This window comes from Pseudophryne corroboree, chromosome 3 (genome assembly GCF_028390025.1).
Source record: "Pseudophryne corroboree isolate aPseCor3 chromosome 3, aPseCor3.hap2, whole genome shotgun sequence".
NCBI classification, from domain to species: Eukaryota; Metazoa; Chordata; class Amphibia; order Anura; family Myobatrachidae; genus Pseudophryne; species Pseudophryne corroboree.
Genome location: NC_086446.1, coordinates 726,516,239 through 726,543,961, shown reverse-complemented (window position 1 = coordinate 726,543,961; position 27,723 = coordinate 726,516,239).

The following is a 27,723-nucleotide window of genomic DNA, read 5'->3' as shown; positions in this document are numbered from 1 at the left end:
TCACAGCCTAGTCTAGAGTACTCACATGACAGTGACTGTTCACCTGACCCAGAGCTGTCCAATCCTCTGCCAGCCTGAGACTCTGTATAAGTCGAGAGACTGAGTTGGAAGCTGGGCCAGTTCCTCGTGTCACACACAGCTCTGTGTGAGCTTTGAAGCTGAGCTCCCTAAAGGTAACCCTTGTACTTCAGTTCCTGTAAAATCTCTGTTCCTTTAATAATAATAATAATAATAATATTAATTTTATTTATATAGCGCTCTTTCTCCAATAGGACTCAAGGCGCTTAACAGATACATAGCATAATATAGTACAGAAAATAATGAAGTACATTTTCATAAAATACAGAAGCATGAAGATACTAAAAGGGACATTATGGAAATGCTTGAGTAAACAGAAAAGTCTTGAGTCTACTTTTGAAGGATTCTATAGTTGGGGCCTCTCTCACTGTGCGGGGAAGTGAGTTCCATAGAGTCGGAGCCGCATGACTAAAAGCTCGACCCCCAGATGAATTACGGTAGATTCTAGGTACTGCTAAAAGTCCTTCATCTACAGATCGCAGTATGGGGTCAGAAGCTGTTTCAGGTACCTTGGGCCTTGGTCATGTAATGCTTTGAAACTCAGTAAGCCAATATTGAAGATGATTCGCCATCGTACAGGCAGCCAGTGAAGGGAGTAGAGGATGGGTGTTATGTGGCTAGAACGGGGCTGGTTGGTTAATAGCCTGGCAGCTGTGTTTTGCACCAGCTGTAAGCGCTGCAATTCTTTTGCTGGTAGACCAAGGTAGAGGGCATTACAGTAGTCTAAACGAGATGATACAAATGCATGTATGACTTTTGGCATATCATCTGAGGGAATTAAGTGCTTGATTCTGGCTATGTTCCTCAGGTGAAAGAATGAGGATTTGATTGTGGCTGATATCTGATGTTTAAGTGTCAAGCCACCATCCAGGATAACGCCAAGATTCCGCACACGATCACTGGTCTGTAATTCTGAATCCCCGAGTGTAAGTCCAGTTGGTTGGCTATGCTGCAGTCTTGTCCTTTGATGTTGCGGTCGTATCATAAGGACCTCTGTTTTATCCGGGTTCAGTCGCAGCCAACTGGCGCTCATCCACTCCTGTAGTTCAGCTAGACAGCCATTTAGGGTTGCTATTGGGTTATCAGTGCCCGGAGCAAAGGACAAGTACAATTGTGTATCATCTGCATAGCAGTGGTAGACCAGGCCATGGCGCCTGATTATTTCGCCCAATGGGAGCATGTATACTGCAAAAAGCATGGGGGATAGTATAGAACCTTGTGGGACACCACATGGCAATGGCACTGGTGGTGATGAGTATAATCCAGATGATACTCTCTGTGACCTGCCTGTGAGAAATGATTTGAACCAGCTTAGGACTGTGCCATCCAGACCACAGAAATGTATCAGTCGCTCAATCAGAAGCCCATGGTCTACGGTATCAAATGCTGCAGAGAGATCCAGAAGGATTAATATTGAACAGTCACCTCTGTCTTTTGCCATCAGAAGATCATAAAACACACACACCAGGGCTGTTTCAGTGCTATGTCTTCTCCTGAATCCTGATTGAAATGGATCATAAATATCATGGGTTGTCAGGCGGGTTTCCAGTTGATTTGCAACGACTTTCTCAATAACCTTTCCTAGGAAAGGAAGGTTTGATACCAGTCTGTAGTTGGTCATGCAGTCGGGATCTAAATTAGGTTTTTTAAGAAGCGGTCTAACAATTGCTTCCTTTAGGGGTCCAGGAAAAATGCCTGTCTGCAAAGAGCATTGAACAATTTTTGTAAAGACAGGACCAATTATATCCATACAACCTATTAGAAGCTTGGTTGAGGCTGGGTCCAGATCACAGGTGGTGAGACGCAAAATCCGAGCAATTTCAGCAGTGTCCTTTACATCCACTGGATCAAAGCTGGTCCATGAAGGCAGGTAGCTTATATTGGCAGGCTTTGTAGTTTGGCACTCCTTTGATGGCACTGTGGAGATTCCAGCCCGGATGGTGGATATTTTATCTGCAAAGAAGTTTGCAAACTCGTTGCATCTTGCCTGGGAGAGGGTCTCATCAGTCTGCAGGCATGCTGGCTTGCAAAGCATCTCCACTGTGCGGAAAAGTTGAGCTGGCCTATTGTTTGCTGCTGTGATCTCATTTGACAGGAACTGTGCTTTCTTACGAGTGATTGTCGATTGATATTCTTCCTTATGCTTTATTAGTTTTATTTTGTCATCCACTAGGTTAGTCTTCCTCCATCATCTTTCCAGTCTACGCCTCCTTTTCTTGAGCTCACTAACACTGTTGTCGAACCATGGAGCTTGACGTTGTGGTTTACGAGGTCTTAAACGCACAGGGGCGATAATATCAATTGCAGCCATAACCTCCCTATTATAATAACGGACTAGGGAACAGGGATCTTCACAGGCACCCAGTATAGCAGAGAGATCCAGATTTGCTGCAAGAGCCTGGGGAGTCATACCCCTCCTTGGACGATACCTGGTCAACTCCACGGGCAGAGATCTTAATTGAGGGATTGCAACTGAGAACCAGAGGGAGTAGTGGTCTGACCAGATGACTGGGTTTATTTTTAGGTCAGTGACTTCTAATCCAATCTGAAAGACAAGGTCAAGAGTGTGACCACTTTTATGTGTGGCAGAGGGAATGACCTGTGTGAAGCCTAGACCATTAATTGTGCACAGGAGGTCTTGGCCAAGGCGTGAGAGCTCATCATCCACCCATGCATTGAAATCCCCGAGGAGGAGCCATCTTTGATGTTCCAGAACCAGGCCAGCAACAGTGCCTGCAATTTCTTGTAGAAATATCTTTCCATCTCCAGGTGGCCGGTAAATGAGAAGTACTCTGAAACCTAATCCTGTCGAACTCCGGGCAGCAATGCACTCGAATGAGCGACTAGTTTCAATAGGGTGGACCCTTTGTTACCCAGTTTGGATTACATTTGTGTTACCATTGATATCCAGTATTTCCACAAGTCTCAACTTAAAGTCACAGTTGCAGTGTTTCATCTTAAAGGCACAGTACAGTATTCCAAGTCTCAACTTAAAGGCACAGTTGCAGTGTTTCATCTTAAAGGCACAGTCACAGTATGCCACAGTCTCAACTTAAAGGCACAGTTGCAGTGTTTCATCTTAAAGGCACAGTACAGTATTCCAAGTCTCAACTTAAAGGCACAGTTGCCGTGTTTCATCTTAAAGGCACAGTACAGTATTTCACAGTCTCAACTTAAAGGCACAGTTGCAGTGTTTCATCTTAAAGGCACAGTACAGTATTCCAAGTCTCCACTTAAAGGCACAGTTGCAGTGTTTCATCTTAAAGGCACAGTACAGTATTCCACAGTCTCAACTTAAAGGCACAGTTGCAGTGTTTCATCTTAAAGGCACAGTACAGTATTCCACAGTCTCAACTTAAAGGCACAGTTGCAGTGTTTCATCTTAAAGGCACAGTCACAGTATTCCACAGTCTCAACTTAAAGGCACAGTTGCAGTATTTCATCTTAAAGGCACAGTCGCAAGTATTTCACAGTCTCAACTGAAAACCACAGCTGCAGTATTCTACCATCACAGCCGCAGGGTTCTTCAGCCTCGTACTAGAGTTACAGCCACAGTCATCATTCTACTTTCAGTTGTGTTTCCAGTTATATCCGGTACCAGCCCGCATTTCAGTTTCATCCCAGTCTCACCGGTAACCAGCCCGGTTATCAGACTCACCAGTAACCAGTCCGTCTTACTATCTTGCCAGTAACCTTGAGTACATAAGCACCTACCCTGTGACACTATATCCAGTACAGTCTCACCAATACATTCATCATCCTGCTATCAAAGTCCCTGGTGATCCAGTGGTCAGGATACGGCTTCCTCTGCCGAGGCCCGGGTTCGATCCCCGGTCAGGGATTGCTCCTTCTTCTCACTGATTCCTACAGACCAGCCTAATATTCACATAGTCCTCCAGTTGCCCACACAGACTTCACTAACTCCGGGTTCACAAAAACCACAGTCATGACAGTAGGAACTGGCCACATGGACCCGGCCAAAAGTGTCTGTCTGACGCAGGACCTCCTAAGCAATATTGCAAGACGCTTGGAGGGTTTGGAGTCGACTCAGCATCAATTGGCACAGTGTCTGCAGCGGAATTCGTTCTCCAGAGATTCTCTGACTTTCTGCACTAAGACTCCTGACCAACTGCAGATTTTCTACCAGATGTTATTACAGTTACAAGAACTTTTGTCTAGTATTCTTTCTGTGATGCCTGATCTCTTCAAGAATACTACCAATGTTGTTGATCCTGTTTTGTCCCATCCAGTTATTAAAGTCTCTTCCTCTGTGCAAGGAAAAGTTGTTCATCAGAGCTATCCACGGCCCAAGCTCTCTGAAGCTGAACGTCAGCGGCGTAGGGAGCTACACCTCTGTCTTTACTGTGGAAATTCCGGTCATTTTGTTAAAGATTGCATTCTTCGCAAGCCAGGAAATGGTGACAAATCTCAGTATCATATCGCCCATGTCTACAAGTCATCCACAGTAGCCGATCCTGCTACTGCTGACGGGTGTGTCAAGAAGGCTACTCTGAAAGAGACTCAAATTTATGACTGGGGTCCGGTGATTAAAAGACCTTATCCCAAGTTGGGTGTCCAGAGAAGAATGTTCAAGCCATTTAGAGTCACAGAGGAGTCTGTGTCTACATCCCAAGGAGGGGAGTCTGTGTCTACAGCCCAAGGAGGGGCGTCTGTGTCTACAGCCCAAGGAGGGGCGTCCGTGTCTACAGCCCAAGGAGGGGCGTCCGTGTCTACAGCCCAAGGAGGGGCGTCCGTGTCTACAGCCCCAGGAGGGGGTTTAGAGCGTCCAGCCCCAGGAGGGGGTTCCGAGTGTGCAGCCCAAGGAGGGTTATCTAGTGTCCAGGCTCAAGTAGGGGCATATGAGTCTTCTACTCAAAAATGAGTATCTGATCTGTCAACCCCAGGAGGGGTGCTGGAGATAGCAACCCTGAGAGAGGTGTCTGATTCGTCAACCCCAGGAGGGGTCACCACAGTTTCAGCCCCAAGGGAGGTATCCAGAGTCAAGTTTCCAGATGGGAATCTTTGTGCTACAGATGCAGTTATGAACTCCGGTTTGCTGTCTTCTGAGAACACCACCATGTTGGCATCCAGCATGGTTCAGGTCCAGGATGGACCATCTGAACACTTGAATTCTACTCACTCTGGTTCCAGCCAGAATCCATCTCCTCCGGTTTCAGCCGGTCCAGCAATACTCCAGGCCCTGCCTGGTCAGTCTGTCCTGGTTCCAGCCAGTCCAGCAATACTCCAGGCCCTGCCTGGTCAGTCCGTCCCGGTTCCAGCCGGTCCAGCAATACTCCAGGCCCTGCCTGGTCAGTCCGTCCCGGTTCCAGCCGGTCCAGCAATACTCCAGGCCCTGCCTGGTCAGTCTGTCCTGGTTCCAGCCGGTCCAGCAATACTCCAGGTCCTGCCTGGTCAGTCCGTCCCGGTTCCAGCTGGTCCAGCAATACTCCAGGTCCAGCCTGGTCAGTCTCCTTTGGTTCCAGCCAATTGAAGTATCCTCGGATCCAATCCGGTCCTACTCATCCAGCCAAAGATTTCTCCAGTTTCAGTCTGTTCAAGCTCATCTGGACTCAAACCGATTCCAAGCATTGGTCCGAGTAAAGAACTTTTGTCAGTTGGTCCCAGTAAAGGACTTCCACCATCTAGTTCTAAAATTAGACTTCAGTCTGTCTCTGATTCTGTTTCCTTGTCTTCCAGCACTGAGTCCACAGCTTCTGTGGGGAAATCTAATACCTCTTCTCATCAATGTCAGAATAATTCTGCTGTAGCCGCCAAAGTCAAGAAAAATCCCAAGGCTACTCACTTAAAGTCTGAACGTGCTACAGAGCTGGATACCGATCTGAGTACAGTTTTCTCAGCTTTGTCCCTAAGCTTGTCTGAGCAACCTAATGTTCCATCTGCTGATTTGGATACGGGACTTCAGGCTAATTTCGCTGAGAAGGATACTGAAGTTACTTCCTCAATCCAGTCACCAGAGTCGTTTACCTCAGTCGCAGACGCAAGTGGTGCAGCTTCGGGGAGAATTACTAGCATCTCCATCCAGAAGGAGATTTCAAGTGATTTCTCAGTCTTATTTGAGGATTTCAGCCAGACTACTTCAGAAGGGATAGTTTCTCATCAGCCTGACGTTCCACTAACTAACTCCAGTCTAGCTTCTGATCATCGGTTTCAGCCTCTAAGCTTTTGTCTGATGCTTTGCCACCTATTTACTTTGATGGAGATTTATTGCAATATGCCGCTCTGGTTGATCGTTTTCTCTCTCTGATTATGTCGGATCCTTCGGGTGCAGTAACTCCTTCCAACGTTACTCGATATCTGTTCCTGGCATTCAGAGGAAGAGCTTTGGAGTGGGCCAACACGCTTTTTGAGAGTAATGATCCTGTGTTCCATGATTTACAGAGTTTTAGTAATGCTGTGGTTAAAGAATTTAGTCCTAAACCTTCGTAATCTGACTCAGTAAAAGAATCATGCTCTAAAGGGAATGCAGAAGGAAGTTTGAGCTGTCCTCCCAGGGATAATCTTAGTATCTCCTTCGGTAAGAATCCGACCATTAAAATTGGTCATGTAGGAGTCTCTCCTAGCTAAGAGAATTTAAAACTCCAGTGCACTTAATTTTCATCTGCAAACTGTGTATCTAAGGGAGATTCATATTTTCCATTAGACTTGGACTCAGACTCTGAGTTTGATCCAGTTCATGATGCTACTCCTTTCATGGGAGGTCCCATGTTTTCTAAGGAAGTTTTTTCTTTACAGGAGATTCCGCTCTCCCTGGTCAAAACCAAATGTTCCCGTAAGAAGAAGAGGCATCGACGAAGGTCCTAAGTTCTTCTGTATGAATTTCTCAAGTTCCTCTGAGATTCAAGATGGGTGTCCAGAGTCCACCCTTGAAGAGGGGGGTACTGTCATGATCCTGACTGTAGTTTTCATATTTGGTGACTTACCTCTACCATCTCGGTTCTGGATCCTGCATCTTTCTGCTCACTGGGATAAACAGCTTGCCAATACCATGAGTTTCCTGAGTTCTCTGCCTGGAAGGTAATAGTTAACGAGCTCCACCTGTGGTGATCTTCTGTGTGAGTCTGAATTCAGCAATCTGTAGTTTAGGCCTAAAAGCCAGCATCCTCTGTTTGCAGAAGTTCAGGCTTCAGTGTTCTCTCGGCCTGCTAGGCCTCACTCCACATCACAGCCTAGTCTAGAGTACTCACATGACAGTGACTGTTCACCTGACCCAGAGCTGTCCAATCCTCTGCCAGCCTGAGACTCTCTGAATCACCTGACACTGCTCAGCAATCACCAAGGACCAGGAAGTATAAGTCGAGAGACTGAGTTGGAAGCTGGGCCAGTTCCTCGTGTCACACACAGCTCTGTGTGAGCTTTGAAGCTGAGCTCCCTAAAGGTAACCCTTGTACTTCAGTTCCTGTAAAATCTCTGTTCCTTTGTTACCCAGTTTGGATTACATTTGTGTTACCATTGATATCCAGTATTTCCACAAGTCTCAACTTAAAGTCACAGTTGCAGTGTTTCATCTTAAAGGCACAGTACAGTATTCCAAGTCTCAACTTAAAGGCACAGTTGCAGTGTTTCATCTTAAAGGCACAGTACAGTATTCCACAGTCTCAACTTAAAGGCACAGTTGCAGTGTTTCATTTTAAAGGCACAGTACAGTATTCCACAGTCTCAACTTAAAGGCACAGTTGCAGTGTTTCATCTTAAAGGCACAGTCACAGTATTCCACAGTCTCAACTTAAAGGCACAGTTGCAGTGTTTCATCTTAAAGGCACAGTCGCAAGTATTTCACAGTCTCAACTGAAAACCACAGCTGCAGTATTCTACCGTCACAGCCGCAGGGTTCTTCAGCCTTGTACTAAAGTTACAGCCACAGTCATCGTTCTACTCTCAGTTGTGTTTCCAGTTATATCCGGTACCAGCCCGCATTTCAGTTTCATCCCAGTCTCACCGGTAACCAGCCCGGTTATCAGACTCACCAGTAACCAGTCCGTCTTACTATCTTGCCAGTAACCTTGAGTACATAAGCACCTACTCCTGTGACACTATATCCAGTACAGTCTCACCAATACATTCATCATCCTGCTATCAAAGTCCCTGGTGATCCAGTGGTCAGGATACGGCTTCCTCTGCCGAGGCCCGGGTTCGATCCCCGGTCAGGGATTGCTCCTTCTTCTCACTGATTCCTACAGACCAGCCTAATATTCACATAGTCCTCCAATTGCCCGCACAGACTTCACTAACACCGGGTTCACAAAAACCACAGTCATGACATGTAGCATTTCATATGCAGATACAGCCACAGTCTCACACAGTATATTGGCATGCTGCATATCAGTTTAATCAGCAGAAGCTGCTTGTGCATCCTAGCCACATAGCAATGCAAATAAGATGCATTTGCATTAAAAAAAGTGCCCGACGTTAGCATTGATGCAAGATTTGTGAGGACACATCTGTATCCAAGCAGAGGCAGAGGTCACAGTGTTAGTGGAAGTGTGAGTGCTGTGTGCATGTGAGTGGGTTGGTTGTGCAGTAGTGTTCAGAATATGTGTAAGGAGCATTATGTGTGTCATGTAAAAATGCATTAATAATGTGCAACATATGTGTAAAGGGCCACTATATGTGTCATTATGTGTATAAGGGCATTAATAATGTGCGGCATATGTGTAACAGGGTACTACTGTATGTGTGTCATTATGTGTATAGGGGCACTAATAATGTGCAGCAAATGTGTAGGGGGCACTATGTGTGTCATTATGTGTATAAGGGCATTAATAATGTGCGGCATTTGTGTAAGGGACATTATGTGTAAAAGGGCATTAATAAAGGTAGTCATAATGTGTAAGGTGCATTATGTTTATAAGGACATTAATGTGTCTCATATGTGTAAGGGGCATTACTGTGTGGAATTGTGTGTAAATGCATTACTAATGTGTGGCATTATGTGTATAAGGTGCTCTACTATGTGGCGTTGCAAATAGAAAGGGCACTACTGTGTCGTCTAATGTGAATAAAGAGCAATAAGGTGTGGTGTAATGTGAATAAGGAGCAATTCAGTGTGATGTAATGTGAATAAGGGGCTCTACTGTGAGGAGTAACGTTTCTAAGGTAAAGTGATACTACTGTGGGATGTAATATGAATTATGGACACTATCACAAGATAAAATGTGAATAAAGTTGCAGTACTGTGTGGCGTAATTGGAATTGGGGTTACTATTGTGTGGCCATGTCCCTTCCCAGCAAGAAGATGCCCCTTTTTGGACTGTGCGACAAATGTGTGAACTGTTCCTATTTAAAATATAGGGGGTACAAGGACTGCTATGGGTGAGGGGTAATGGTGCTGGGAAAGAGGTGCAAGGTCAGAGGCAGAACCAGCGGTGGTGCTAGGGGGCACCAGCCAAAATCTTGCCTAGGGCATCATAATGGTTAGGGCCGGCTCTGCGCTTCACGTAACGTATAAGGATGTTCCTAGGTGGTTAACCTCCTTTCCCCTACTTATTACAGCTTGACAAAGGCAACACTCGGCTTGACACCAGTTGTCCGCATTTCTGTTGAAATAATTTCACACCGAAGAGGTGATTATTTTGGTATTTTGACCAGACATGTCAATGGCCTTATTCATCCCACGGACAACAGGTGTCTCCCCGGGTGCCTGAATTAAACAAACCACCTCTCCATCAGAATCCTCCTTGTCAATTTCATCCTCAGCGCCAGCAACACCCATATCCTCATCCTGGTGTACTTCAACAGTGACATCTTCAATTTCACTATCAGGAACTGGACTGTGGGTGCTCCTTCCAGCACCTGCAGGGGGCGTGCAAATGGTGGAAGGAGCCACCTCTTCCCGTCCAGTATTGGGAAGGTCAGGCATCGCAACCGACACAACTGGACTCTCCTTGGGGATTTGTGATTTAGAAGAACGCACAGTTCTTTGCCTCTGCTTTTGCCAGCTTAAGTCTTTTCATTTTTCTAGCGGGAGGATGAGTGCTTCCATCCTCATGTGAAGCTGACCCACTAGTCATGAGGAACATAGGATAGGGCCTTAGCCGTTCCTTGCCACTCCGTGTCGTAAATGGCATATTGGCAAGTTTACGCTTCTCCTCAGACGCTTTTAATTTAGATTTTTGGGTCATTTTACTGAACTTTTGTTTTATTGGATTTTACATGCTCACTACTATGACATTGGGCATCGGCCTTGTCAGACGACGTTGATGGCATTTCATCGTCTCTGCCATGACTAGTGGCAGCAGCTTCAGCACTAGGTGGAAGTGGATCTTGATCTTTTCCTATTTTACCCTCTACATTTGTGTTCTCCATTTTTTAATTTGTGGAATTATATGCCAGTAATACATCTGGAATTAGACGGCAGTAATGTCTGAAATTAGATACCACTAGATAGATACCAGATACCACTGTGACTGGAATGATGATGACCTATGGACAGTGACAGGACACTACCACAGCACCCTACAGCAGCAAGATGCAGCACAAGACACTGGACTTTTAGTCACCACAATGCAGCACAAGACAATGAGTAGTGATACTGAGCACTGATGAGGATACTAGAACCGTCAGGGAGCAGCAAGATACAGCAATGGATTACTGTACTGTTGTATTATATACTGGTCACCATGCAGCACTGATACTGAGCACAGATATTGAGCACTGTTCAGGATACTAGAACTGACACGGAGCAGCAAGATACAGCAATGGACTACTGTACTGTACTACTATATACTGGTCACCACAATGCAGCACTGATACGGAGCACAGATATTGGGGGTAATTCTGAGTTGATCGCAGCAGCAAATTTGTTAGCAATTGGGCAAAACAATGGCCCTCATTCCGAGTTGTTCGCTCGCAAGCTGCTTTTAGCAGCATTGCACACGCTAAGCCGCCGCCTACTGGGAGTGAATCTTAGCATCTTAAAATTGCGAACGAAAGATTAGCAATATTGCGATGACATCTCTGTGCAGTTTCTGAGTAGCTCGAGACTTACTCGGCCAGTGCGATCAGTTCAGTGCTTGTCGTTCCTGGTTTGACGTCACAAACACACCCAGCGTTCGCCCAGACACTCCTCCGTTTCTCCAGCCACTCCCGCATTTTTCCCAGAAACGGTAGCGTTTTTTCCCACACGCCCCTAAAACGGCCTGTTTCCGCCCAGAAACACCCACTTCCTGTCAATCACATTACGATCACCAGAACGATGAAAAAAACGTGAGTAATATTCCTAACTGCATAGCAAATTTACTTGGCGCAGTCGCAGTGCGAACATTGCGCATGCGCATTAAGTGGAAAATCGCTGCGATGCGAAGAAAATTACAGAGCGAACAACTCGGAATGACCACCAATGTGCACTGCAGGGGGGTCAGATATAACATTTGCAGAGAGAGTTAGATTTGGGTGGGTTATTTTGTTTCTGTGCAGGGTAAATACTGGCTGCTTTATTTTTACACTGCAATTTAGATTTCAGTTTGAACACACCCCACCCAAATCTAACTCTCTCTGCACATGTTATATCTGCCACACCTGCAGTGCACATAGGCCCTCATTCCGAGTTGTTCGCTCGCAAGCTGCTTTTAGCAGCATTGCACACGCTAAGCCACCGCCTACTTGGAGTGAATCTTAGCTTAGCAAAATTGCGAACGAAAGATTCTTTAAAATTGCGAATAGAAATTTCTAAGCAGTTTCTGAGTAGCTCGACACTTACTCTGCCACTGCGATCAGTTCAGTCAGTTTCGTTCCTGGTTTGACGTCACAAACACACCCAGCGTTCGCCCAGACACTCCCCCATTTCTCCAGCCACTTCCGCATTTTTCCCAGAAACGGCAGCGTTTTTTCACACACTCCCAGAAAACGGACAGTTTCCGCTCAGAAACACCCACTTCCTGTCAATCACACAACGATCACCAGAACGAAGAAAAAACCTCGTAATGCCGTGAGTAAAATACCAAACTTCTTAGCAAATTTACTTGGCGCAGCCGCAGTGCGAACATTGCGCATGCGCAGTTTGCGGAAAATCGCTGCGATGCGATGAAAAAGAACGAGCGAACAACTCGGAATGAGGGCCATGGTTTTTCCCAACTGCTAACAAAATTGCTGCTGCGATCAACTCAGAATTAGGCCCATTGAGCACTGTTCAGGATACTAGGACTGACACGGAGCAGCAAGATACAGCAATGAACTACTGTACTGTACTACTATATACTGGTCACCACAAAGCAGCACTGATACTGAGCACAGATATTGAGCACTGTTCAGGACACTAGAACTGACACGGAGCAGCAAGATGCAGCAATGGACAATTGTACTGTAGTATACTGGTCACCACAATGCAGCACTGATACTGAGCACAGATATTGAGCACTGTTCAGGACACTAGAACTGACACGGAGCAGCAAGATGCAGCAATGGACTACTGTACTGTACTACTATATACTGGTCACTACAAAGCAGCACTGATACTGAGCACAGATATTGAGCACTGTTCAGGACACTAGAACTGACACGGAGCAGCAAGATGCAGCAATGGGCTACTGTACTGCAGTATTATATACTGGTCACCACAATGCTGCACTGATACTGAGCACAGATATTGAGCTGATATTTAGCTGATATTGGGCTATTCAGGCAGAGAACGTAGCTACGTCCTCTCCGCTCAATCTACAATGCACAAGTGAAAATGGCGGCGACGCGCGGCTCTTTATATGGAATACGAATCTTGCGAGAATCCGACAGCGGGATGATAACGTTTTGCCTCGTTCGAGTTTTGCAAGTAAGGCGGGAAGAACCGAGGCTGCCTCGGACCCGTGTAAACCACGTGAAGTTCGGGGGGGATCGGATCTCGACGAACCGAACCCGCTCATCTCTAGTTTCTAGGCAACCAGAATCCCCCCCTTCATTTGCATATGGTAGGGGGGTGGGGGTGCGCTGCTGTTTCTAGTCAGCCAGGAGCAGAGGATGGAGAGAGAGAGGACTGACTGCTGCTGGGTTGAGAATAGAGGCTGCTGCATCAGTAGTTTCTCCCCCCTACCTGCCCAGGAAGTGGGATGGCGGATTTGCGCAGGCACGGGTAAAGAGTACCCGCTCATTCCCCCCCCCCCCCCTCAGTTCCACTGCTGTTCAAACCAATAGAAACTATTTCTTACATCAGATAGTTACATGCACAGAATTCTACAATTGGTGCACAGGGGGCTCGAAATCTAGTGGAAAGCAAGTCCAAGTGCAGATGGTCCTTGCGGTGCATGAGCAGCTCGTTGCATAATGTTAATGGATGGAGATTAAGAGTAAATTTACAAAGGTCTTCAGGCACAACAATCCTGCTTGCTGCATTTGCAGATATTACCATCGGCAGGGCCGGTTCTACACCTTGTGGCACCCAGTGCGAAAGTTTCCACTGGCACACCCCCTCCTGCCCCCGGGGCAAAACTGTTAGAGCACGCCAGGGGCGCATGCCAAAAAATAGGGGCGTGGCTTCATAGAGGAGGGGCATGGCCACAGTTAAGCCCCCAGTAGCTGTGCCCCCAAATTTGTCCCAAGTAGTTGTGCCCCCAGATGATTTGCCCCCGGTAGATTTGCCCCCTGTAGCTATGCCCCGGTAGATTTGCCCCAGTAGTTGTGCTCCCTATAGCTATGCCCCCAGTAGATTTGCCCCAGTAGTTGTGCCCCCTGTTGCTTTGGCCCCAGTAGTTGTGCCCTCTGTTGCTCTGCCCCCTGTTGCTTTGCCCCAGTTGTTGTGTCCCCTGTCACTGTGCCCCTTAGTAGCCGCTTACAATACAAACACACACAAAAATAAAAAAAAACAATACTTACCAGTTACCACTGCCCCACTCCTGTTTCACGACCGCTGCAGCTGCTGCTCTGTCTGGCCTCCCGTGGCTCCTCTCTATGGGAGAGATGTCATGACTTCTCCATAGCAGCGCTGCACAGACACTAGAGGTCAATAATGACCTCTAGTGTCTGTCACTGGAGCCGGCTGCAGCGGACGCCCACACAGCCCACAGCGTCCGCTGCAGCCGGGGAGCGGGTAGGAGGCGGTGCCTGTTGGGTGACTGCTGCCGAGCCCCCAGGCCGCAGTGCACTAGGCACAGGCACTGCTTGCACGCCCCAAGGACCGCTCCTGACCATCGGATGCATCATGGAAACTAGCACCTGCCCTATGCTAGGTGCAGAATCTCCGTCAGAGCATGGTCTCTGATGTCTGCAATTAAGTGTTTAAGTTCACAAAATATTGGGCAGCGGGGTATGAAGACAGGGGGATAATTGGCATAGACGGGCAGATACTTTCATTACCATAAGGTTGCAGGCCCACGATAACAATGCGCAGAATAACAAGTAATAGTTTTTTGAGCTATTAATAAAAAGAGCGAAAAACTGCTAACCTATTCAATTATTTCGGAGGAGATGTACTAGACCTTATATCGCTTCAGATCGCAGTGCTGTGTCCCACCCAGGAATTGGAAACGGGTCCTTCCCAGGTGGGACCCGGCACACCACAATCCGGGCCCGGCAATATGCCGGGTCGGGTTGCCATCCTGGGATGGGGATGGAGCCGGCATCGGGGGTGGGTGCGGCGCTGCAAGATAACATCATCTCCGCGTCGCCTCTCCCTATGCAGTGAACGGGTCCCGGATAGCATCAACCCAGGTAACCTATTCACACTGAGCCTGACCTGGTAATTACCCGGGAATAACCCTTCATATAACCCGGGCTCAATTACCGGGTCAGGCGACCCGGGAATTCGTCCATGGCCCCTTTCACAGTGCACAGCGACCCGTGTCGACCTGAAAATGTACCATGTCGAAACCGGGTTATTTGTGTGGTGTGAAAGGGGTATCTGAGAGTTTAAAAGTGGAGTGAGATAAGGTACCAGCCAATCAGCTCCTAGCTGTCATGTTACAGGCTGTGTTTGAAAATTGACAGTTAAGAACTGGCTGGTTGGTAATAATCTCCATTCACTTTCTCTCTCTCTCCAAGGCTTCGTACATCTGCCCTGAGCTACTTTAAACTCATTCTGATAATAGAACATTAAGCTAAACAAATTCTGATCATGAGGTCACTTTTAATGATTTAATTTCGGAACTTTCCGCCCAGAGTGTTTATTTGCTCAGTAATGTGCAAGTAAGAAAGCTATATACCACCATTACGCTGTAGAGAGATTACAATGCACAGAAACGCACTGTAAGGGCCAGGGACATCAGAGGTGCGGGCTCTGTGGTTGTTCTGCAATTTGCATATAAAATGCCAAATCCTTTGTAACTTAATTTACTGTGACCATATAAATGATAGGATAAGTTAATTATCTGTGATGAACAGGATGAACAATGAAAACCACTGAACCCCATGACCTAGTTTCATGCGTGCATATATATCTATTCTTATCGTAGTCACAAATGTTATTTTAGGATTTCGAAAAGCACTTTATATTAAACACAGTTCATTTAGCTCTTTTAGTGTTCTGCAAAAATCAGAATATAAGCGCACGGAAGACATTTTATTGTCAAAATCCTACAGTGCGACACAGCTGTATAGAGCTAGTATTAAAGGGTAACCCCGATGCCAATTAAGTTTTTACCCAAAATCCCATCTCTGTTCATCTAGCAGAACTGCAGGGGTTCTATGCATGAGAAAAATGTTTAAAACTGTGCACAATAATCGCCTCATTCTACAACTCAGTACAGAATCTTGCAGATTCCTTCAGCAGAGAGGGATGAGGAGCAAGTACAAAGTGATCGAGCTCGGGTCTGCTTAAGATGGCAAAGTTAGGCCCACAACATGGTATGGGCATAAGAGTTCCGCTTCAAATTCCCTTATCGGTTCTAGTTCATACCATTGTGTATCAGTATAAGAGGCAGATGTATTTATTTATTTATTTATTACAGTTTCTTATATAGCGCAGCATATTCCGTTGCTCTTTACAATTAGAACAACAGTAATAGAACAAAACTGGGTAAAAACAGACAGACATAGAGGTAGGAAGGCCCTGCTCGCAAGCTTACAATCTATAGGGAAATAGGCATAGATACACAAGGATAGATGCTATCTATTGCATAATGGTCCACAGGGATTGCTAGGTTCTTAATGGGTTGTATGATGATACCCCGCAATGTTGGCCAAGTGTCAGGAGGGTGTGAGAGTAAAGAAAGACAAAATATGTGATGTTATGTATACTGTACAGAGAGGATGTAATTAGATAGGGAAGCACTGAAGGTTATGTGGGTGGCTCTGGAATTTGATAGGCTTGTGTGAAGAGGTGAGTTTTCAGGGAACGTTTAAAGGTTTGGAGACTAGAGGAGAGTCTTATTGTGCGTGGGAGGGCATTCCACAGAGTGGGTGAAGCCCGGATAAAGTCCTGTAATTTTGAGTGTGAACAAGTAATGCGTGTGGATTAGAGACGTAGATCTTGTGCAGAGTGGAGAGGTCGGGTAGGGAGATATTTTGAGATGAGTGAAGAGATGTATGTTGGTGCAGTTTGGTTAATAGCCTTGTATGTCAGTAAAAGTATTTTATATTTAATACGGTAGAATACCGGTAACCAGTGGATGGACTGACAGAGCGGATCTGCAGACGATGAACGTCTAGCGAGGAAGATTAGCCTCGCAGCTGCATTCAAAATGGATTGTAGTGGTGAGAGCCTATGTTTGGGAAGACTGGTCAGGAGACTATTACAATAATCAATGCGGGAGATAACGAGAGCATGGATTAGAGTTTTTGCTGTGTCTTGTGTAAAATATGGTCGTATTTTGGAAATGTTTCTTAGATGTATGTAACATGATCTTGAGACAGATTGAATGTGGGGAACAAAGGACAGTTCAGAGTCAAGAATGACACCTAGGTAGCGAGCTTGTGGGTGGGGATGATTGCCGAGTTCTCAACAGTGATAGAGATATCAGGTTGGAAACTACTATTGGCCAGTGGAAATATAATTAATTCTGTTTTGGAAATATTAAGTTTGAGGTAGCGAGATGTCATCCAAGATGAACTGGCAGAAAGGCATTCAGTGACACGGCCCAATACAGATGGTGACAAATTAGGGGAGGATAGGTAGATTTGAGTATCATCCGCATACAGATGGTACTGAAATCCGAAAGAGTTGATTCGTTTGCCAAGAGATGTGGTATAGAGAAAAGCAGAGGACCTAAGACTGAGCCTTGCGGTACTCCAACTGAGAGAGGTAGCAAAGAGGAGGTGGAATCAGAGAAACGAACACTGAAGGAGCGATTAGATAGGTAGGATGAGACCCAAGAAAGGGCTGTGTCCTGAATACCTAGGGATAGTAGTGTTTGTATGAGAAGAGAGTTGTCAACAGTGTCAAAAGCAGCAGAGAGATCAAGGAGAATAAGTAGAGTAATGTCCTTTAGATTTAGCAGTGACCAAATCATTCACTACCTTCGTCAGTGCTGTCTCTGTGGAGTGTTAGGCACGAAATCCTGACTGAAGTGGGTCTAGTAGGCTGTGTGAGTTAAGAAAGTGTGTGAGGCGAGTGTAGGCAAGTCTCTCAAGTAGCTTGGAGGGGCGTGGGAGCTGAGAGATGGGACTGTAGTTTGAGAGAGAGTTAGGGTCAGAGTTTTGTTTTTTCAGAATGGGAGTAATCACTGCATGCTTGTATAGAGAAGGAAAGATACCAGTAGACAGAGAGAGATTACAGATTTTCGTTAAGGTTGGGATGAGCACAGCAGACAGAGCTTTACTAATTTGTGAGGGTATAGAGTCAAGGGGAGAGGTATTGGAGTAGGCAGATGAAGAGTGCAGATACTTCATCTTCATTTGTAGTATCAAAGGAAGAGAAGGTGTTAGAGGGTTCAGGCAGGGAATTGAGCAGGTGACTGGCTGTGGAAGAGCATACCATTTCATTTTGGATCTTGGCAATCTTGTCCTTGAAATAGGAAGCAAGATCTTGCGCACTGACAGTGGCTGGTGGGTCGGGTGAGGGAGGGACAAGAAGTGATTTAAATGTATTAAAAAGTCGCTTGGGGTTAGAGGCTTGAGCAGAGATGAGAGATTGAAAATATGTTTGTTTGGCAGTGTCCAGAGCATTATGATGAGAGTGGTAGGTGGTCTTATATGTGAGAAAGTCACTTGAACTACAAGATTACGCCACTGGCATTCTACTTTACGTAAGAGTTTTTGTAGGTGTCTAGTGTATTTAGAGTGCCACGGTTGACATCTAAGTCTACGTGGAGTGTGATGGGTAGCTGGAGCCACTTCATCAAGTGCTGTTTCTAGAGTTTGGTTAAGGTGTGACACAGCATTCTCAGGAGAGGTGAATGTAGAAATTGGTTAGAGCAGTGGTTGCAGAGAGGTAGATAGTTGTTGAAAATTAATAGCATTAATATTTCTGCGGGTTAGAGGCGTCTTTGTAGACTTTAGGGACATTGAGTTTGAAGTAATGGAGGAGAGCATGCAGGTGATAAGGTTGTGATCTGAGAGAGGAAAAGGAGTGTTAGTGAGTTCAGAAACAGAGCATAGTCTGGTGAATACAAGATCAAGGCAGTGGCCCTCCTGATGAGTAGGGGAGTCAGTCCATTGGGAGAGGCCAAGAGAGGAGGTTAGAGAGAGTAGTTTAGAGGCATGGGGAGATTGTGGACTGTCAATAGAGAGATTGAAATCGCCCATAATGATGGTGGAGAGTCAGAGGATAGAAAGTGAGGGAGCCAAGCAGAAAAATCTTCGAGAAACTTTTTGGGTTGCCTAGGTGGGCAATAGAGAGAAAGGGGTGAAAATCCTAATAGAGTGTACTTCAAATGATGTAAATGTGAGTGAGGGAACAGGTGGTAAAACGATGTGTGTGTAAGATTTGGACAGTAATATTCCAACACCACCTCGTTTAATGTTACCAGGCCTGGGGGTGTGTGTGAAGTGGAGGCCACCATGTGACAGTGCTGCAGGGGAGGCCGTGTCTGATTGTGTGAGCCATGTTTCTGTTATGGCTAGCATATTTAATTTTTTTGCTATGAAAAGGTCATGAATAGATGTTAATTTGTTGCAAACAGAGCGTGCATTCCATAAAGCACATTTTAGTGACTTGGAGGGAGATGGGAGACATTTGATGTTGATATGGTTTGTTGGATTTATATTCCGTTGTGAATCATCTGAATGTGAGCGTGGTATGTGGATGGGACCTGGATTTGGGGATATGTCACCAGCTAGTAGAAGCAAAAGAAGAGAGAGATAGGTATAGTTGGGGGAGGTGTGTGATAGTTTCTTATGGTGACAGGTTGAGGATGTGACAGTTAGGCATATTTGCCTACCTGACCCTCTCCATGAGGGAGAAAATGCTCTGTTCCTGGACTTTCCTGGTAATGTATGATTGCCACCGACAGTGGTGAAACACCTTTCTTATCAATTAACTAGCTCACCACAGGTGATGGCAATCATACATTACCAGGAAAGTCCAGGAACAGAGCATTTTCTCCCTCATGGAGAGGGTCAGGTAGGCAAGTATGCAGTTAGTGTACATAGATAGGTTAAAAGCTCATGATTGTTAATAAGAGGGAAGTGTATTAATGAGGCTACAATGTGTACAGAGTGATGTATAACAGGAATAGTGAAGGACGATGTCATTTTATAGAGGATACCATGAAGTGCTATTAGGAAAAACAGTTTGTAGAACATGGTGTTTTTAAAGAGAAAAGTATACTGTAGAGAGGTAAGATCTTATGGAAAATGTGAGTTAAGTGGTGGAAATACCTGGTTTCCAATGTTTTTCAATGTTTGTTCAACTGCTGGTTTAACTGTTCTTTTTAAAATTTCCTAACTTTGTAATTTCCAAACCTCATATATTTCTAAACTCAGACAACTGCCCCATAGCTGAATGCTAACATATACTTGGTCTAATTAACAAAGGCTACAGCTAAAGCCAATTGGACATCTAATCAAAGGGCTTAAATTACCCTGTGTTAAGTAAACACCACTCCATGTATGCTAATAAACTACACTCCATTGACCAACATCTATACAAGAGATAATATCAGCTATAAACAAGTACTAATATTATACAAATACAATTACATACACTGCTAAATTATACATTGGTGTGAATTCAGATCAACAGTTATAGTTTACAGGAATCATCAAGGAGAAATCACATACATTTAATAAACAGCTGAGGATGTTTGTGGGTTAATGCAGAGATGCAGGATTCATCAAGGAGAAATCACATACCTGTGAGATGAAGATATATTAAACCTTGGAGAGAGATAGACTACCAACCAATCTTCTCGTAACTGTTATTTTTCAAACTCAGCCTGTAACATAGCAGCTAGGAGCTGATTAGCCGGGTATTTTGTCTCTCCACTTTATAACTCTCCAAGGCTTGGTACATAAATCAGACGAAAGAGAGAGAGAGAGAGTGAGAGAGAAATAAATAGAAAAAGAGAGAAAGAATTGTAGAGGAAAGTAAGAGAAAGAAACAAGAGTGAGAGTAAAGAAAAGAGTGAGGTGAAGACTATGGGGATTATTCAGGTTTGTCTAGAATACAAGGTGGGATGATCTCTGCACACTGGAAGCAGCTTTAGTGGGTGTGGGCAAGAATGTGTCACCAAACACACAAATTACAGACAAAACAACTATGTGCTCACACTCTCAGAAGCGCTTCACATATAAGTACTATGAATACAATATACCAGTCTGAATAGAAGACAATAGAAAAACCGTTTCTTGTGTCTGGTCTTATTCTTCTCCAGTAAGAAGTTGGTTCTTGGATCTCCGTAAATGGGGGATTTTATTCTTACATATTATGTGCAAGTGTTAGGCTGATAAAGGTATCTTTTCTAATTCCTTCCTGGGAATGATATATATGGTGCTCACTTGTATGCTTACACAAATGTAGAAATTCTCATACACATCAAGGTATCTTTTGGTCCTCCTTCTGAGTCTTTTATATTCCACTCATAACATTCGTGTTGAATGGCATAAGAAAAATAGACAAAAGCACAATCAGCATCCGCTGAAAACCAATAGGTATTCCCCCTTTCAGGGCCCTTGCAGATCAATGGGATGTGAGATATAGTAGATTTTATAAGATCACCTTTTCTGTGCCAATAGATAAATAACACTCACACGTATGCTTACATGTGAAACACCGCAACTGTGCATATAAAGGTATATTTAACCACTATCCTCAACCACGGTATAGAAACCAGGATGATACTTAATGTGCTCACTTGTATGCTTACATGTGTAGCGTAGATTCTTCCTTATAAAGGTATCTTTACCCTGAAGTAGGAGATTTGTTCCCAATGGATGTTAGAAAGTCCACTTCTTTAAAACTTCAGTATTTATTCCGCATAAAACATAATATAAAATTCAACATAAAAGGACTTTTGTCACATAGTCCATGATGGAATACTCTCCAGACCAAATGCACAGATGGTAGAAACAACAAGCTTTTGGGAAAAGAGAAATAAACCCGGGTTTCTCACCCCACCAGTTCGTTGTAGCAAAGATCTTGGAGGTATGGATGTCCTTTTCAACTCCTCACCAACGCGTTTCAACCGGGATTAAGGTCTTTTTACACCTTGAAAAAGACCTTAATCCTGGTCAAAACGCGTTGGTTAGGAGTTGAAAAGGACATCCATACCTCCAAGATCTTTGCTACAACGAACTGGTGGGGTGAGAAACCTGGGTTTATTTCTCTTTTCCCAAAAGCTTGTTGTTTCTACCATCTGTGCATTTGGTCTGGAGAGTATTCCATCATGGACTATGTGACAAAAGTCCTTTTATGTTGAATTTTATATTATGTTTTATGCGGAAAAAATACTGAAGTTTTAAAGAAGTGGACTTTCTAACATCCATTGGGAACAAATCTCCTACTTCAGGGTAAAGATACCTTTATAAGGAAGAATCTACGCTACACAAATGGGCAAAATCATGTTGCACTGCAGGTGGGGCAGATGTAACATGTGCAGAAAGATTTACATTTGGGCGGGTTATTTTGTTTCTGTGCAGGGTAAATACTGGCTGCTTTATTTTTACACTGCAAATTAGATTTCAGTTTGAACACACTCCACCCAAATCTGTCTCTGCACATGTTACATCTTCCACATCTGCATTGCAACATGATTTTGCCCAAATTACTTGCTTTTTTGGTTTGCTTACAAACCTGAATAAGGCCCTATATTAACCATTTCATGGAGAAGAAGTAAATATGGTTAGACAAATGTCTTTCATGAAGAAGAAGAAGGAGGAGGAGGAGGAGGAGGAGAAGAAGAAGAAGAAGAAGAAGAAGAAGAAGAAGTAGAAGAAAAACTCAGTTATCATAAACATACAGATAAATACATGGTACAAAATAATTTTCTTAACAAAAATAAATGTAAGAACATAAAAACAGAGCGGAACACCTTAAGGTCTTCTATAGGGCGTGTATTTCCCAAGCACAAGGAAAACACATGGTTCCAGGCGAAAGTGGTAGATGGCCAAAATGTGGAGCTATGGAAGCTTCCTTTTTCCATTTCTTTTTCCATTTCAGCGAATGTGGCAAAATAAAGCATTTCTTGGGTAAAGTATTGGCATATATTAATCAAATTTTCATTACTTTTGATCAAACTTCCTATTCTATGCCTTTTTTAAACTTTTCCCAATGGCACTTGGGAAATGATTTTAAGCGAATTATTCCAGCGCTTGCTGTCATTCTAACAGTAGCCATAAAAATGATTTTGTCTCATTGGATCACTAAAGATCCTCCTCTTCTGTTGGATGTTAAAGATATGCTTTTAAAAATTATATATTTTGAGCGCCAAGCCACACTGCCAGATGTTGAGAGGGGTGTGTGTCACTTCTATAAAAAATGGGAACCATACTGTACATTACCCAGCTAAAGCCGGCCATACAGCAACAGATTAAAAAAATATCTGAATCAACCACATGGTATCTCCTTAGTCAGGTCAATTGATTTTTGATGATCATTCTCATGCACATTGTCACAAATCAGTTCATATTATTCAGGTAGTTGTGAATTCATGTCCTTTGTCTGTCTGTGCCTTGTCGACCCCCTGTCCCCTCCCTATTTTCCTTCTTCGCCTTCTTTTTCTTCTCTATTGTTGTTATTTTTCATATCATGTTACTATGTTTACTGATAAGATCCAGGGAGGATACCTGGACTAGATGATGCAAAACTCTGCGTAATTGTTATGAGGACAACACCATTCGAGGGCCACCAGGCGGCACTAATTAGCACTTATACGGTTACCCCTGCCCAGCAGTCCTTTAGCCTCCTGCAAGCTAGGCATCACCTTTAGCAGCCGCCTTTCCAGAGTGAATTAGGTCCACCCCGTACTCAGATGCCCACAGGACTTACGGATGAACAAGGTGACTATTGGAGGCTGGGCAAGAGTAAGGTATAGTGCAGAGAGACACTCACAGGATGCAACCTGGATAAACTGCCCGTACACAAACTGATATAGTGACAGGAAGTGTGTGCGTGCAACAATGAATAAGATGGTGTTAAAACTAAACACAAACAGTATGTAAATGTACAGAGTGGAATAAGCAGCTGGGTATTTACCGTATGTACAGTAAATGCAACAATGCACAGGGTGGAATAAGCAACTGAATATAACTGTATGAGAATGCTACAATGCACAGGATGGTAATAATAAAATAGCAAAAAGATAAGAATCTGTGTGGAAGGTTCACACAAAACCTGATTTCAAGGTGGACTGGTTCTGATCAGGAACACAAACAAGACTGGGTAACTGACTTCAGGAACACACTGAGCTGACAGGATCTCACATGTAGCAGGAACTATCACCAGCGATTTGGGAGTGAAACAGGAATGAATATAAAGAAATTTGACCCAATCAGAAGGCTGATAACATGATATATGCAGCTGCCCTGCTGCATGTAGTCTCAAACAGTAAGCAACGGCATCACAATTTCTAGGAGTCTGCCCGGCATCCACCTGTTGCTAGGTGCTGGGTGGGGATCAGCGGGAGGCGCGGCATCACGGCTCCCAGGCAACAGCTGGGACACGTGTCTACCACTGCTGCTAACATTTACATGTACTGTATTTTCATATTGTGGTTTTTCTTAGGCCATCACATCCATGTGTGAGACACGTAAGAGCAGCCCTTAGGCGGTACTCACCACTTCCAGGCTATGTGGCAGTCTTCAGACCGAGTCCCAATCGAAGGAGTAGATGTCCAAGCAAATATCAGGAGTAAGCACTAGGTCAAAAGAACAAATACATGGATTTGCGCCTGTCCACACTTTAAGTAATAGGCCGAAAGACCCGTCAGGGGTGGCTGCGATCTTCACCGGTTGGGTGAATGATCATCATCGGCATAAAGCCTCAGCCATCCAATTTTCACCTATACAGCACCCGCACGCTGAGGTGTAATGGGACCTTGCAAGGCCGCGCAAGGTCCACCGAACCGGTGCTCAAGGGAACAAACAAACATGGAGGAATACTCACACTCCGGTTCTTGTCACCTGGCTGTGATGCTCTTCAGCTCCTGTAGGTAAGGAAAAAACAGCCTAGCCACTCTAAACTCAGGGTACTCTAACACTGTATGGCCTAACAAACTCAACTGTGGCCTAAACTATAGCCGATTGAGAATACACAACAATACTTTGTACTTGGCGGAAAGACTAATCTCTTCTAATTACTATCCATAACATAACAATGCAATAAATCTAAATAAACATATTAACAACAGTATACAGTATACAGAGACTTCAAGCATGACAATCTGTCGTGTGAGTATTCTGTAAATCCCCCTCCCTGGGAATAGGACCAGCCGGCCCCGCCTTCAGGCTGAATGGACACGTAGTTCAGTTGTCTTGGTACTGGTGAACCTTGGTACCAGGAACAAACAGCCATTCACTCCTGGGATTGTGGGAGTGTGTGAAACTAAAACGCTCCTCCATGCCCCACACAATCGCTGGCTTGTACCCTCCGACATTTGATTTGGGACCCCAACGATTCCCTGCACTTTGGGAGCTCAACACCTGATTATGAGAGGGAGGGGAAAGCTGCAAAGCTTTATCACCCAATCACACCAACTTCTACCTTGCTCTGTGGCCCAGAAAACACTCCCTTTCAAGAGGTTTGGTTATCTGAGTCTAATACTCAGATCATCTTAACATGCTGGCCTGCCTAGTAATGCTAACCAGTGTGCTGAGCTCAGCCTAGCACTTTATGGGGGAAGCAATCGGGTGCTCTGAGTCTCTAACCCAGAACACCAGCAGTAAATGGGCTCAGGCCTATTGCCTCCCTACTCCAGGTGAGGTGGTCTTGACCTAGTACCAAGACCACACCAGCTATGTGCAGCACTCCTAACTACAGCTCAGTCCTATTGCCTGTACATGCCTTCAGGCTGTGAAACCTGAGGGTTGGGTTTGGCTTAGGCAGGCGTTTGTGGGTGGAGCTGACACAGGGAGTGTGAATGAAGCGAGGAGGCTTTAATCAGGTTGAGTGCATGGATGTTGATATATGTATGTCACTATCCGGGCAACTAGACGCCGTTTCTTACCGGTTAGGTGCCTCCTGAGGTTGGCTCAACGAGCCAGGGCCGGGCTGTAGTTTGTGTTGCCTGCAGCGCTGGTTTTAGTGGGCCTCCTCAGTGTTTGCACTCGCGGTGGTGCGGCACTCTTAGTCCTGTCGCTGTTGCGCCTGTGGTTCCCCGCAGGATGTGCGTCCTCCGTGTGCTCCGGCCGCCGCTTCCATCCCTGTGGTCGCTGAACGCGCTGGGCCCATGGACTTCTGCTGTTGCGGCCTCCGCCGCTATTGTTACCTCACACATGGCTTCTAAGTTCCTAATTCCCCTTCTGCATTCATCTATGGGCGCAGCCATGTTGGACTTGGATCACATGATTCCGTTTCACCTATCCACAGTGCTGACAGAGCCGGAGCCTAATTGTCCACCAATCCCTGCCATCCTGCAGGTATAAATATCCTGTCTCAGCATCTAGAGGGTTGTCAGTGCTTCAATTGTCTCCAGCGATTCCAGTGTGCAGTTCACTGTGGAATCTTTCTGCATTAGCCTGACTCCCTGGTGGTTTCCTCTCCGGTGATATTCCAGCTCCCTTTGTTGCTGCCCTGTGGTGTACTCTGTCTCCATTGTTCCTGCACCCAGTGCTAACAGCATTACATGCTCCGGCTTCCCAGTAGCCACTTCCCAGTATTCTACAGTTCTCCAGCGAACCCCAGCTTCATCTACAGTTCTCCAGCGAACCCCAGCTTCATCTACAGTTCTCCAGCGAACCCCAGCTTCATCTACAGTTCTCCAGTGAACCCGAGCTTTATTTACAGTTTTCCAGTGAACCCGAGCTTTATTTACAGTTTTCCAGCAAACCCATCCTCATCTACAGTTTCCCTGCGAACCCCAGCTTCATTTATAGTTTAACCACGAACACTAGTATTATGTACAGCTTCACCTACTATCCCCAGCATTACGTTATTACCTTAGTTCGGCCCCAAAGCATTATACAGAACTTTCCTTCACATCCCGGATTACTGGTCTTAACCAGTTGTGCTTCAACTAATCACCTGTGACGTTTTATTATTCTTTTGCACCTTATATGACTTTTATTTATTAAAACCTCTGAAAGACACCTTCAGTTGTCGTGGTCACGCCTTCGGGCATTCATTGCTACTGTCTTAGCGCATGTCTAGGAGTCTACTCACACCACCCAAATTCCAGTATCCGTCAGCCTCTACAACTGAGGCTTCCAGATACCCTCACCAGCCCTCAGTTGTGACAATGTACTTAGAAGAATCATTGGTTTTCTAGCAGTGATAAGCCCGGAAGCAGATATAATAAGAATAAAACTTTAAGAACAAAGTCTGTATATCACTGTAGATTCAACAATATCAGGTTAGCAACGGGAACGATGACCGGAATGGTGACCAGAATGGAACCATAGTGGACTGTAGTGGTGACCGGGCTGGATCCGGAATCTTGACCCTGGAAGTCCTGAAGAAAAGTAAAAGTTCACATAGCAATAGAGACCGGAATGGAACCGGAACAGACTGGAGTGCTGACCATGCTGGATCCGCAAAAGTACTTTAGTGTTTACCAGACTGGAACTAGATGAGAGCAATGCAGAGTCCTCAGACTGGAACTGGATCATAACAAAGTCACTGGAATGAAGGAGCTCAGCACAGAGCTGTTACGTCCTGAGCAGAGACTGTTGTACTGAATGATTTGTTAATCCCAGGAAGTTTCCTTTATACTAGAGATGTGCACCGGAAATTTTTCGGGTTTTGTGTTTTGGTTTTGGATTCTGTTCCGCGGCCGTGTTTTGGATTCGGACGCGTTTTGGCAAAACCTCCCTTAAAATTTTTTGTCGGATTCGGGTGTGTTTTGGATTCGGGTATTTTTTTTTAAAACCCCCCACAAAAACAGCTTAAATCATAGAATTTGGGGGCAATTTTGATCCTATAGTATTATTAACCTCAATAACCACAATTTCCACTCATTTCCAGTCTATTCTGAATACCTCACTCCTCACAATAGTATTTTTAGTCCTAACATTTGCACCGAGGTCGCTGGATGACTAAGCTAAGCGACCCAAGTGGCCGGCACAAACACCTGGCCCATCTAGGAGTGGCACTGCAGTGTCAGACAGGATGGCACTTAAAAAAATTGTCCCCACACAGTAGAGATGAGCGCCTGAAATTTTTCGGGTTTTGTGTTT